The sequence below is a fragment of the Protopterus annectens genome, chromosome 10.part0, assembly GCF_019279795.1.
Source record: "Protopterus annectens isolate FY-2018-M chromosome 10.part0, PAN1.0, whole genome shotgun sequence".
Lineage (NCBI taxonomy): Eukaryota > Metazoa > Chordata > Ceratodontiformes > Protopteridae > Protopterus > Protopterus annectens.
Genome location: NC_056744.1, coordinates 1679552422 through 1679567277, shown reverse-complemented (window position 1 = coordinate 1679567277; position 14856 = coordinate 1679552422).

Sequence of the window (14856 nt, the reverse complement as noted above, 5' to 3'; positions counted from 1 at the left end):
TTTATACTTGTCCATTAGTGACACTTCTTGTCTTAACTGCTTTATTATTTTCTCTCTTCAGTACTTCCATGATGACATTTGATTTCTCCCCTTCCTTTCCCTTACTACCCTGTGTTTTTGTGATGAGTTATGTTATTAATTTATCTGCACAGTAATATATCCTGTTTACGTCTGTTATATCACATGAATCTCTAATTACTGTCTTCACATGTCTTATGAAAAGTACAGTTTTGTACCTACCATAAATGTAGATGTTCGAAGATCCACATTGCTGCAGTCCTTACTTATGGGTAGCTGTCCTCGGTTGGTTTAATATAAAAAGTATTAGGCTTGGATCATGGGCGCCTAGATAGATCATCATCAGCGTCAGGGGTATAAAGGCGCATGACCGACGTCATATCCTCAGTCTTTTCTTGCCCCAGATGTCAGAAGGCCAAACCAGAAAGGCCCCAGCCAAAAACAGAATACCTCCCAAAAACATGCCCAACAACAACCATCACCTAAAGCATAGCACCAAGTCAAACTACAGAGGGGAAGGAGGGAGGTAAGGTGGACTGCAGCAATGTGGATCTTGAACATCTACATTTATGGTAGGTACAAAACTGTACTATGTTCTTCATCTCACATTGCTGCAGTCCTTACTTATGGGTAGAATCCCAAAGCAGGATGGTAAAACTATCAAAAGCAATAGGGGCCGCTAAAATGCCCTGTAAAATTGCAGTGGCAAATCCAGCCGAATAAAGAGGAAGGTGATAATGTTTAGAAAAGGTATGCACTGAACTCCAAGTAGCTGCCTCCAAAATGTCTTTTGTAGCTACCTTATATAAAGGCGTAGAAGTAGCAGTAGCCCTAGTGGAATGAGGCCTGATTCCAGCAGGAATCTCCTTACCATGATGGGAATAACAGAAAGAAATACAAAACCCAATCCATTTAGAAATAGTTTGTTTTGAAACAGGTTTACTCTGTGAACCCAAAGCAAAAGAAACAAACAACTGCTGAGACTGTCTGAACTCCTTAGTTCTGCTCAAATAATAAACTGCCTGTGAATATCCAAAGTATGCAAAATTTTCTCCCCTTTATTTTGGGGGTTTGCATAAAAAGTAGGCAAATGAATAGTTTGATTTAAGGCCACACTAGAAACCACTTTAGGCATAAAGGAAGGATTATATCCTTATGAAAAATCAGGAAAGGCTCCACTGCCATGAGGGCCTGTAATTCAGAAACCCTTCTTGCAGAGGTAATGGCCAACAAAAAAGCAGTTTTCCATGATAAATACTTTAACTCGGCAGTAGCTGCAGGCTCAAAAGGTTGTAGAGTAAGTTTTTCCAACACAAAACTGAGATCCCAAGCAGGAGTAGGAGCTCTATGTGGGGGTCTTATATTCTTTGCCCCTCTAAGAAATTGCTTAAACCAAGGATGAGAGAATAAAGGAGGGTCACAATCATAGTGCAGAAATGGCTGCAGCATGGACCTTTATTGAGGAGAAAGACAAACCCTTGTCCAATAATTCAGTAAGATATTGAAGAGCAACACTTAAATCAGGTTTGGAGACATCAAAGTCCTTTCCTTTGCTCCAAATAAAAAATCTCCTCCATTTATCAGCGTAAACTTTCCTGGTACTAGGCCTCCTGGCCTCCAAAATAACATTCAAAACTTGTTGTGGAAGCTGAGACCCTCCAGAGTCTAAAACAGAATATGCCAGGCTGTTAGATGCAGAGACTGAATCTTGACATTGAGGAAGTGACCGTCCTCTTGTGACAAAAGGTGCGGAATCAAAGGCAGAGGCCACGGAGGTTCTAAACTCCTCAGTAGTGGGTACCAGTGTTGGGAGGCCAATCGGTGCTATCAAAATCATGGTTGGCTTGTCTTGTCTGGCCTTCAAAAGTACCTTGGGAAGAAGAGGCAGAGGTGGAAAGGCATATACATGCAGATTGTTCCAACTGAAAGATAGAGCGTCCACCTTCCAAGCTGCGTGATGAAACATTTTTGTGCAAAACTTTGGCAACTGGTAATTTAGAGGAGAAGCGAACAGATCTATGTCTGGAGTTCCCCATAACACTGTCAACTGTTGAAATACATGAGGATCCAATTTCCACTCGTGAGGATCCACTATTTGTCTGCTCAATACATCTGCTAAGGAGTTCTGTGCTCCTGGTAGAAACCTTGCCTGAAGATTGAGGTGTAAATTGAGAGCAGTTTCCCACAGAATCATCGCTTGCCTGCAAAGAGGGTAAGAATGGGTTCCCTGCTTGTTGATGTACCACATGACAGTAGTGTTGTCTGTTTGAATCAACACCTGCCCTGGACGTAAATCTTTGAAAGCCATCAATGCAAACTGGACTGCTAACATTTCCTTCAAGTTGATATGCAAATGTTGGAGTTTGACAGGCCACGTGTTTTGCACCCATTTTCCATTGAGGTGTGCTCCCCAAGCCTTGTCAGAGGCATCTGTCGTTAGAATCTGACTTCGCCTCTGGCGGGTCACAGAGAGTCCCTTGTTTAGGTGACATTCCTGAGCCCACCACAAAAACTCCTTCTGAATGCAAAGTATTATCTGAATGACAGTGTCTAGATCTTGGCAGTGCTGTGTCCACACATTTTTGAGATACCATTGAAGCTTCCTCATATGCAATTTGGCATTGGGAAGCACCAGAATACAAGATGCCATGAACCCCAAGGCTTGAAGGACTGTCCTTGCAGTCAGTCTGGACCGTAGAGACATTTGCTGGAAATAAAGAGAAAGGCTTCTTTGTTTGTCCGGGGTCAAAAAAGCCATCTGGGAAGCTGTATTCAGTCTCACACCCAGAAAGCACATGTCCTGAGAGGGTACTAGACTGGACTTTGTTTCGTTCACAGAATACCCTAGGCATCTTAACACTGCCATCACATACTGTAGATGATGAAGAAGTTCGTCCTTTTCTTGTGCAATAATCAGACAGTCGTCCAAATAAGGATAAATCTGTATTCCTCTTAGTCTGAAAATGCTATCACTGGAGCGAGAACCTTTGTGAACACTCTGGGCACAGTAGATAAGCCAAAGGGCAATGCAGAGAACTGATAATGTAAATTTCCAGCCGGAACCTCCTGCAACTGGGCCTGATAGGAACATGAAGGTAAGCCTCTTTGAGATCCAGAGTAACCATCCAGTGATCTTTTCCCAACAGAGGTAAAAGCTGTTGTAAAGTCAGCATCTTGAACTTTGGAATGTCCAGGTAAGTGTTGAGGATAGATAAATCCAAAATTGGTCTCCACGTGTTTCCTTTCTTTGGAACTAGAAACAGAGAATAAAATCCTAGGCCCACTTCTGACAGAGGAACTGGCTGTATAGCTCCTATTTGAAGAAGTAAAGAAATTTGTCTGTGAGCCTCTATCCTTTGCCGAGGAGGGACGTCTGGCATGCGTTTGAAAGGAGGCATGGTATGGAAATAGAACTTGTAACCTCGGTTTATAATGTCCAATACCCATTTGTCCTGGGTGACTAAATGCCAATTTTGCTTGAAAAGAGCCAACTTTCCTCCCAAAGGAGCTGCCAGGCAAGAGGAATCTGGCAGCTGAAAATGCAGGTCATTGGGCCTGTTTACGAAAGGACTGGCCCCTGCCCTCACCAGCAGATTGAGCAGGCGAACTCCATTGTCTCGGCCTGAAGGTACTCTGAGCTCTGCCCCTACCATGCCTAGATCTACCCCTAGACTGAGAATCAGAAGAAGGGTACATCCACCCCTTAGTAGGCCAATTTCTACTAAACTTTGGAGGTTGTACCTGCAAAAAATCTTTTAACAGTCTGCATAGACTTAGCCTTGTCTTCCATTTTCTTTAAGACGGACTCCACAGGAGGACCAAACAAAACTTCAGACTGCAAAGGGGCATCCAGAATTCTAGACTTAACATGCTCAGACAAATTCTGATCCTTAAGCCAGGCGAATAACTGAACCAGTGGCCGCCACCCTAGAAGAAGCCTGTAAGGCATCAAAACCACATTGCAAAGAGTGCTTACCCACCTGTTCAGAAACATGCACTAAATCCTGCAATTCTTTACACTCTATGCCCTCTGCCAAAGCGTCCACTTTAGATCTTAGCTGAGAAAGGAGAAAATTCTGATACTTCAACATATGAAACTGGCAGTTCAAAGCTCTCATTGCTAAAGTAGAAGAGGTATACACCTTCTTACCCCATCTATCCAAAGCTCTAGCTTCCTTATCCAGAGGAACTTCTTAACAACAGAGGCTCTAACACCCTTAGGCCCCTGACTAATAGTTTCTGGGTCCACCCTAGGACTCTTATACAGATATTTATGAGCCTCAGGCACCCTGTAATACCTGTCCGGTTTAACTGGGGCAGGAGGCACAGAATCTGGATTAAGGGAAGTTTCGGGGAAAACATCTGAAACAACACCCAAAACCGGAGGTATAGCTAAGGGTCTATGCTGTGGTAAAACAAGAACTCCTAAGCCTCTTCCGGAATCAGAGTAATCCTGTCCCTCCCACTTAAAATGCTCCCTCATGGAATGGAGAGTTTCTGAAAATGAAAAATCCTCTGGAGGTGAAGCAGAAGGAGTGGAATCCTCTGCATCAGAATCAGAATAAGGAGGGAAATCTTGAATGTCCTCAGTAGAAGACTCTGAATCATCTGAGGCCTGCTCCAAACTTTCCAACTCTGGCTCCATCCTGGGCCTCTTATCAGGAGGGGGCATAGAACCTCTAATTAAAGAAATCAAATCCTCTGCCATTTTAAGCATGTGCTTTTTAGGCACAGACCCTGAAGAACCCGAACTGACACCAGAGGAAGGCAAAACAGACCTGCCCTTAGAAGGAGCCTTAGAAACAGTAGCAGAAGGCCTAACCACCGTAGGCATAGAAGGGAGAATAGTAACCTGAGAGGCCCCTTCAGCCTGGCCTGCCTCCTGAGAGGCCACATCTTGTAAAATCAAAGTTTCCCCCTGGGACTCAACAGAAACTTCAGCCGGATCCACCTGTTCAGCTGTAGCTTCTAAAGGTCCGGCGTCTGAAACGGACGAATCATCCTGCCTAGGCTTTAAAGATTTGTCTTTGCGCTTCTTAGTAGAAGCGGGCGTCGGAATATCCGACGGCATATTATAGTTACACCTCTTGCCAAAGACTAACCTAGCGCAATCTAACCTCCGTTTTATAGTGCGCTTATTAAACCTAGCACAAAACGACACCCCCCTACACGCGTGCTCCGGTCCCAAACAAGGAATACAAAGCGAGAGGTAATCCCTATGCGGTATCTGTTTCCCACAAGAAATACAATTATTTACTTTTTCTGACATCCGGTAAGTAACTGAGGCAAGAAAAAACAAAAATATTCCCCAACTTGGTATCGGTGTGAAACTCCGAAAAATTTCAGAGCAACTCTGCTTCTGCATCGGACCATGCGGCAAAAGGATATGGCGCCGGTCATGCGCCTTTATACCCTGACGCTCTGATGTCAGATCTATGACCGACGTCAGCCTAATACTTTGGTATTCGGGCCGACCGAGGACAGCGGACTACCCATAAGTAAGGACTGCAGCAATGTGAGATGAAGAACATCTTTAACTTTTTGGATTTTATTGACTTTCTGCAGTCTATTTCTTTCATTGATCTTAATAAGTCTGTCCATCTCTATTAAATCATGCAACTCTTCTCTTAGATCATTTTCTTCTAAACTGAAGGCATATTCTTTGTTCTCCATTTCCTGTGGGCATTCTATACAAAGTTCCAGAGCATCTTCCGGTGCCACATTCTCTTCAGTTTCACCTGGTATCATGCATTGCTCTATCATATGGGAACTCTCTATCCTATCACCCCACAACATTGGTTGCATTCTAGTTGCCACAGTTTCCTGTTCCTCCCCTTGCTGTGCAACTCCAGCTTAACATTTGTACTGGTTTCCTATGGAAGGCTCCACAGTATCTTTATCTGGCAACTTAACAGATCTTTCCTGCTCCACTGGTTTCACCTTAATTTGGGGATCCACTGCTCTATCCTACTGTAATGTTATCTGAATTAAGTTTTCAACATCAAGTCCTTCACTTTGCAGGTAATCCATAACCTCAGTTTCTCTTTCTTTAACTTCTCCATAACTAATCATCTTTTCCTCTGTTTCTTATTTTTTGTACTGTAAATGCTTCCATATCTGGATGACTTTGCCTATATTTCTCTTCAAGTATCTTTGGTGCTGCTCCGTTTGTATTGATTAATTCTGCTTACTCCTTTACATAAATCATCTCTTTTTCTTTACCATGTCCAGATTACTTCTTCAAATGTCTCCTGAGCCTCCTGTTTCTCCTTACTTTGGGAACTCATTATTCCGTCATGTTGTGATGTAACCTGTGTTAGAGTATCTACACTAACTCCTTCAGTTTGCAAGTATTTCAAAACTTCAACTTCTATTTCTTTTAACTTCTGCTTTACTAATCTTCTGTTCTACATTCCTTTTTCAATTTCTCCATGGAAACATGGTCGATAGACCACGATGCTTTGCCAGAGATGGCCTGCATCTGTCAGCCCTGGGATTCTTGCCACGCCTATAGTGCCTTTTTTAGGCAAGATTCAAATGCTAAATTCACCACTGTAACTGGTACAAGCAAGCAAATTCTGCTGGTAATGCTACTCAGTGCTAGAAGTCTAAACCTCAAAATGCACTCACTCGAGGCACTCCTTAAAATGGAGAACATCAACATCTGTGCAATGACAGAGACCAGGTTCAAGGCTCCAGAGAGCACCCCTGCATTACCAGGCTATAATTCATACCACAACATTTGGCCACCTAACCTGGACCGTAACGCTAAAGGCAGAGGCGTGTCCATATTCATTAAGGATATCCACACCTCCAGGCTAACTGCTCAACATAATGCATCTGAAATTATCCAAGTGCAATACTGGGCAAGACTGCAATCCAGGTTGTAGCTTGTTACAGACCCCCCACCATGCCCCAGGATTCCCACTCTTCATTTAAGATACTGGAAAATATTAAAGTGCAACACAATACCTTAATTATGGGCAATTTCAACTACCTCACCATCAACTGGGAAAACTACTCATGAATGAAATCATTCGCTCAACGTTTTCTGGAATTCATAAATTCCAATGCCTTGGATCAGTTTGTCCACACCCCCACCAGGGGGAGTAATATCCTGGACCTGGTCATTACCAATCTGGGTAACTGGTGTTCCATGCCAGAGGTCAACTCCTCACTGGTCAGCTCCGACCATAAGCTAATCACCCTAGACATCCATATTCCACCCTCACCCCCCATTAAGGAAACCACCATCAAAAACTACTCCAAAGCCAACTTCATGCTTCTTAAGACAGAAGTGGCAAACTTCACGACACCCATGCAGATGGAAAATAGAGGTACGACTGCTGAATCTTACACAAATGCACTGCATAAGCACATACACGAGTACATGGATTGTGCCATCCCCAACAGAACCAAGACGCTATCCTCCTAAAAAAGGAAGTCAATCTGGTGGTCCCCCGCCATAAACAAAGTCTACAACAGAAGGAAGAAGCTGTTGCAAAAAAGAAAAAAGTTAAATCCTAAGATTGGAGGAACTCCCTGGTCAGCCTCAGCAAGAAGATGAGATCCATCATAAAATCCTCCAAAGCCAGTTATGAAAATAAAATTGCCACTGATTCCAAAGACAACCACAAAGCTTTCTACAGCTATGTCAAGAATCTCAATGGCAACACTCAGATCTGCTCCGAGCTACAGCACAATGGCACTAAATATACAGAACCAACCAATATTGCCAACATCCTGGCAGATAGGTTCAGTGCTAACTTTACCCCCCTCTCACCCTCTAAAGGGCCAATCTTAATACCGGAAGAATGCAAAGCCCCTGTAATCATGGATGAACAAGTAAAGACCGCACTCTCCAAAGCCAAGAACACAGCATCCATGGAACCAGATAACATCCCAGGGCTGTGTACTGCATGACCTACAGAACGAACTGGCACCCCACCTAAGTACCATGTTCATTCATAGCCTCACCTCAGGCTATGTGCCTAATGAATGGCACACAGCAATGGTTATCCCATTCCACATAGTTGGAGCCACCATGGACTATGGTAACTACTACCCCATTAGCCTGACAAGCCTGGTCTGCAAGGCCATGGAACATATCATCTTGGAGTTTATAAACAAAGACATAGGTAACCTCCAAACCCTGGATCCCACTCAGTTTGGGTTTGTAAAAGATAGATCCTGTCTACTAAACCTGACTGACTTCTTTGAAACAGTCATTAGAGCCATAGATGAGGGCAAAGTAGTGCACACAGCCTATCTTGACCTCACCAAGGCTTTTGATACCATCCCTGACTCTGGAATTAAAGATAAACTCACTAAACTGGGCATAAGTCCTTATGTCACAAGATGGATGGCCAACTGGCTCACTGACAGAACCCACACAGTAAAAGTAGCCAACTCCAAGTCTGACTTCAGACCAGTGATGAATGGAGTTCCACAGGATTCAGTCCTGGGTCCTCTCCTGTTCAGCATCTACTTCTCTGAAGTGCAGGCCAACACAGAAGGTCTTTGGCTAACAAAGTTCGCAGATGACTGCAAACTGGGAGCCATAACAGAATCACCTAATGATGTAGACATCCTACAAAAAGGCCTCACAGAGACAGATGCTTGGTGTCAAATTCATGGCCTCAAGCTCAATGCCAAGAAGTGCATTGTCATCCCCTTTGTGAAAAACTTGGTACCCATGAACTACCACATAGGCGGTAGCTCACAAAACACTGAAAGTGTGATAAGAGGGTCTATATTACAATGTCGAACTCACAGGAGAACATTGTAATATCAAACCCAAATGTTCGTAACACAGAAATAGCAAAACCGCAGAACACCGATTTTTTTTCTCCCAGGGAAAAAAAATCAGTGTGCCGTTTTCACGGCTTTGCTATTTCCTCCACTGTGGTGAGATCTCGGAGTTGGTATATTTAAGTAGGGGTGTGGGGGGGTGAAGCCCCCTATATGTGTTTTCATACTTTTTGGGTTTTGAACTTAACAGTAAGATATTACATCGTTCAAACTCCTGTGAATTCAACGATGTAATATAGACTCCTGAGAAGAGACCTCGGGACATACGTGGACAGTAGTCTCTCCTTTGATAACCACATCGCCACAGTAGTCAGGAAATCCTTCTATGTGGCACACCTCATCACAAAAGTTTTCTCCTCTAGAAAAAAGGAGGTCATTGTTTCTCTCTACTCATCCTTCATCAGACCCATTATAGAGTACAATGCCCTGTTTGGCATGTATCTCACAAGATACCTACAACAATTGGAAAGGCCACAGAAATACCTCACTAAGAGGATTACTGGCCTCAAACAGATGCCATATGCACACCATCTAAAAAAACTCCAATTCTACTCCGTCGCATTTGGGTTTGACATGGCCTTGTATGTTAAGCAGAGATCACCTCGGAGTAGATGATATGCGACAGAGTATAGCTGGAGTGCTTTAAGGTGGTCATCATAGGGCATCTGCTTTAGGCCTGTGATTCTTTTAGTGAGGTATTTCTGCGGCCTTTCCAGTTGTTGCATATGTCTTGAGAGGTACATACCAAATGGGGCGTTGTATTCTATAACAGGTCTAATGAGGGATGAGTACAGTGGGACAATGACCTCCTTTTTTTCTGGATGAAAAGCCCTTAGTGATGAGGTGTGCCACATAGAAGGATTTCCTAACTGTTGTGGCAATATGGTTATTGAAGGTGAGACCACTGTCCACCTGTGTCCCTAAGTCTCTTATCACACTTTTGGTGTTTAGTGTACTGCCACCTATGTGGTAATTCACGGGTACATGTTTTTTCCCAAAAGGGATAACTATACATTTCTTGGCATTGAGCTTGAGCCCATAGCTCTGGCACCAAGCATCTGTTTCTGTAAGGCCTTTTTGTAGAGTATCCACATCATTTGGGGATTCAATAATGGCTCCCAGTTTGCAGTCATCTGCAAACTTTGTTAGCCAGAGTCCCTTAGTGTTGGCCTATACTTCAGAGAAGTAAATGCCAAACAAGAGAGGTCCCAGGACTGAACCCTGAGGTACTCCACTTGTCACTTGTCTGGAGCTGTATTTGGAGTCGGCTACTTTTACAGTGTGGGTTCTGTCAGTAAGCCAGTTGGCAACCCGTTGAGTGACGTAGGGATTAATACCCAGCTTAGTAAGTTTATCTATGATTCCAGAGTGGAGGATGGTGTTAAAGGCCTTTTGGTGAGGTCCAGATAGGCTGTGTGGACTGCCTTGCCCTCATCCACAGCTCTGGAGACTGATTCAAAGAAGTCAATCAGGTTCAGGAGACAAGATCGGCCCTTCATGAACCCAAACTGAGTGGGGTACAGTGTTTTAAGGTTGCCAATGTCTTTGTTTATAAGCTTCATGATAATACGTTCCATGGCCTTGCAGATCAGGCTTGTCAGACTGATGGGGCAGTAGTTCCTGGGATCCAAGGTGGATCCCCCCCCCTTGTGGAGTGGGATAACTGTAGCTGTGTGCCACTCAGTGGGCATAAATCCTGAGATGGGGGTATGATTAAACATAACACTTAGGTGAGGTGCCAGTTCATTTTGTAGTTCATGTAGTACACAGCCCGGGATGTCATCTAGTCCCATGGATGCTGTATTCTTAGCTTTGGAGAGTGCGTTTTTTACCTGTGTGGCCGTTATTACCAGAATTTGGCAATCTTCCAGTATTCAGATGGGCCATTTAGGGGATGAGAGGGGGGTGAAGTTGGCACTGAATCGATCTGCCAGGATATTGGCAATATCCTTGGGATCAGTATATTTAATGCCATTCTGTTGTAGCTCAGAGTAAATCTGAGCATTGTCATTTAGATTCTTGACATAGTTATAGAATGCCTTGTGGTTGTCTTTGGAATCTTTGGCAATTTTATTTTCGTAATTAGCTTTGGAGGATTTCATGAGGGATCTCATCTTCTTACTGAGGCTGGTTAGGGAGTTTTTTGCATCCTGGGATTTTCCTCTCTTCTGCAACAGTTTCTTCCTTTTGTTGTAAAGTTTGTTTATGCAGGGGACCACCAGATTGGCTTCCTTTTTTTGGAGGAGAACATCTTGGTTCTATTTGGGATGGCACGATTCATGCATGACTGGATGTGCTCGTACAGTGCCTTAGTGTAGGACTTAACAGTTGAACTTTATGGAGGTTTCCTTACTGGGTGGTGGGGGTGGGATGTGGATGTTAAGGGTGATTAGCTTATGGTCTGACCTGACCAACAAGGGGGTGACCATAGGTGTGGAGCATCGATTTCTCATGTTGGTAATGATCAGGTCTAGGATATTGGAGCCCCTGGTGGGACTACAGATTAGGCATTGGAATTTATGAATTCTAAGAATCATTGGGCAAAGGTGTTGGTACACAAGTAGATTTCCCAGTTAATGTCAGGGTAGTTGAAATCACCCAGTATTAGGGTGTTTGCATATTAATATTTTCCAGTATGTTTAGAAAGGTGTAGTGAGAATCTTGGGGCATGGTGGGGAATCTGTAGCAAGCTACAATTTGGACTGCAGTCTTACCTAGTGTTAGTTGCACCTGGAAAATTTCAGACGCATTGTGTTGGGTAGCTAACCTGGTGTTGTGAATATCCTTGGTGAATATGGACACTTCTCCACCTTTAGTGTTTTGATCCTGGTTTGGTGGCCGAAAAGTGTGGTAAGAGTTATAGCCTGGTATTGCAGGGCTGCTCTCTGGAGCCTTGGACCAGGTCTCGGTTACTGCACAGATATCAATGTTCTCCATTTTTAGGAATGCCTCAAGATAGTGCATTTTGAGGTTTAGACTTCTAGCATTGAGTAGCATTACCTTCAGATTTTGCATGCTTGTACCCGCTATGGTGGTGGTTTTGTCCTTTGAACTTTTCCTAAAAAAGGCACTATAGGGGTGGCAAGAGCCTTAGCCAGTGACCTGAATCCCAGGGGCGACAAGTGCAGACCATCTCTGGCAAAGCATCATGGTCTTCTGTCGATCATGTTGCCCCAGGCAGATACTGGATGCCCTTTGAATGACACCAGAAGCTTAGCCAATTGTTGAAGTCAATCATTTTATCCTTATATTGTGGGGCGAAGGCAGGATGCTACTCAGGGCTAGGATCATACCTGCCTGGGCCACATGATCTGAGAGCTCCTCCATGTCTCTTTTCATGTAGTCCAGGGAGGTACATCTCAAGTCATTCACTCTAACATGGACAATGACACAGTCATATTTGTACTTGTTGTGGAGTGACTTGAGTGCATGAGTTATGTGGCGGATCCTGGCACCCAACAAGCAGCTCAATGTAATTTTCTCCTTGTTCAGCCTGGTGAGTGGGACATCAGTGTGCCTGACTATAGAGTCACCTATGACTAAAGTGTTAGGTACGGTGTCTTGCCTTAGGGGCTGTTGCTGGGTGGCACACTGGTGTTGTGAGCTATATGACACTTTGGTTGTGATTGGTGTTGGTTTGTGTTTCAGCTTTGAAGGTCCTTGTCGCTTGGGCAGGTTACAGTTATGGGCCTCCACATATGTGGATTTAGTGTTGCTATGTGTGGGTGTTGGTGGTGTGAGTTTAGAAGGGCTGTGGGTTGCTTGAAGTGTAGTGCAGGTGTTAACATTCTCCTCTTGACTGTCTAGCACAATCTTGGGTGGAGAGAGCTTTGCTTCCAGTTTGGCTATGTAAGTGCATCTTTCACAGGTTGTAGTGTTGGGTGGTAGGAGGAGAGGGTTGTCTGTGTACACGAGGCAATTGCTGCATTGCCCCAGTATGCCCAGATTCACCAGGTGGACAGAAGAAATCAATGGAAGCTGACCCTTGGACATGCCTGGTTTGGTGCTTTTTTTTTTTTGAAAATTACAGGAGCTGTTTTCCCTTACCTTAGCAAGGTACTTTGCAATTATAGGCTATTTAGTGCCTATGATTCATTTCTCCTTATTAGTAAGGAGAGTTGAGTGCTTGTATCCATTTAAGGCTGCCTAGTGCTATCCAGCAGGTATTAGAGCAAGTGCTAGTCACAGGGATTCTTAAAGATACAATGAAAAAAATGGTTTATCCTAAACACTGCAGTGTACACTAGAAAATTTAGATGTGAAAGTAGGTAACTTAAGTTTTAACTTTCTAAAAAGTTAATTTTAGTGGAGAGTCACTATTTTTAAAACAGCAAGATAGATTGAAAGGGGGTGATCACTTTTGTATTCTGGTACTATGGAATAAAGTAGAATGGCCAATAAATTTAAATAGTTGAAAGGGAGTGATTTCACAAAATGATAATTTTGTGCGTACTCACACAAGCCAGTGAAAGCAGAGAGTAAATGAGATATATGGTCAAATTAACATAAGAGGCAGGCAACTATAAAGACAGTGGTATTTAAGAACACAACAGTGACAGGGTGGGGGGGGGGGGATTTTTGCCTGACTCACAACAGACAGAGCTGTGGTGTCTTTTAAAGTTTTAATATGCAGTTAAAAGCAGAACACAAGCAAAACACATGGTAAAGAAAACAAATCACAGCACTCAGAATATAAAAAAGCAATAAACTAATACAAAATACAACAAATAAAAAGCAAACCACACGTTCAATGGACTTTATAAACCAACATGCATCCAGCCCACTATCTTGGGCTGTTAATATTAACCTTTTACCTCTTGGTTTGAATTTGCCTCTCCTTAACCATTCCTGCAGTCAATCCTGATCCGCAGGAGCTTCTTCCAGTAGTTTTCTATACTTGCAACTATATTTATGCTTTTTCCACATTTCTTGCCTTCTCGACTGATCCTTCTCCTAATATTCTTTTGTTTTTTGGCACATTCAGTTGCTGCCTGAATTCTAATCTACTTCTGGTTTGATTTCCATTCCTGCTTGATGCTGACAAGCTTCTGCTAGATTAAGCAGAGAAGTCATGTTTCAAAACTTTCACTATGTTTGGGTCTTGTGAGGTCAGCAGATATGTGTGGAGCCCCACAATTGCAGACCTGTACATATAATCAATTTCAAGGAGGCCCATCCCTCCTTCGAAATGTGGAATATATAATCTTGGTATGCACTGATTTTTATAAATCATTTGGTGAGCATGAATCATCTTTCTTGTTTTCCTATCTAATCTATCCAACATGTTTTGGGGCCAGTCAGTCACTCCAAAACTTTAAGTTAGGACAAGAAGAGCAAATTGGTTTATAGCTTGGATTTTGTTCCTAGATGTCAGTGCCATTTTCAGGATTAATTTAGGTCTCCTGAAGTACTAAGTTTTATTCACATTAGTTCATGTTTTACTGATGATCCTTAATCAATTCCTAGATATGTATACACTCTTTCTTGATGACATTTTTTTATATCTCATTCTTGTCCCAAACTGATGTTTCCCTGGTGTTACAGTTTTCCTGCTTTAAAGGTTGCTTTTGCACATTTATCAAGACCAAATAACATTCCATCATCTGAAAAAGTTTTGACAACTTGCAGTTGTGCTTTCAGTTCCTTATCTGATGAGCTATGCAGTTTTAAATCATCGACAAAGAGAAAGGTGAGAAGCCTTTACACTTTGTTTTCTAGGAGCCAGATTATAGCCATGGCCTAAGCTGCTGAGTAAACATCTTAATGGATTAAGGGCAAGGTCTAATAGTAACTGTGAGAGAGAGAGTCACCCTGGAATATCCCCCTTTGAATTTTCATCCCTGGGATAACAATTTGCCCTTTATCATGGCTTAATTGCAAAGTGGTCTACCACTGTTTCATAGTTACTGTAATGTAGTTGATCAGTGTGGGTGTGTGTTATACATTTTAAGCACTCTTTTATCCATGAATGAGGTTTTTTGTAGTCAATCCATGCCGCACATTCCTTGTGTGTATACTTTGATAATA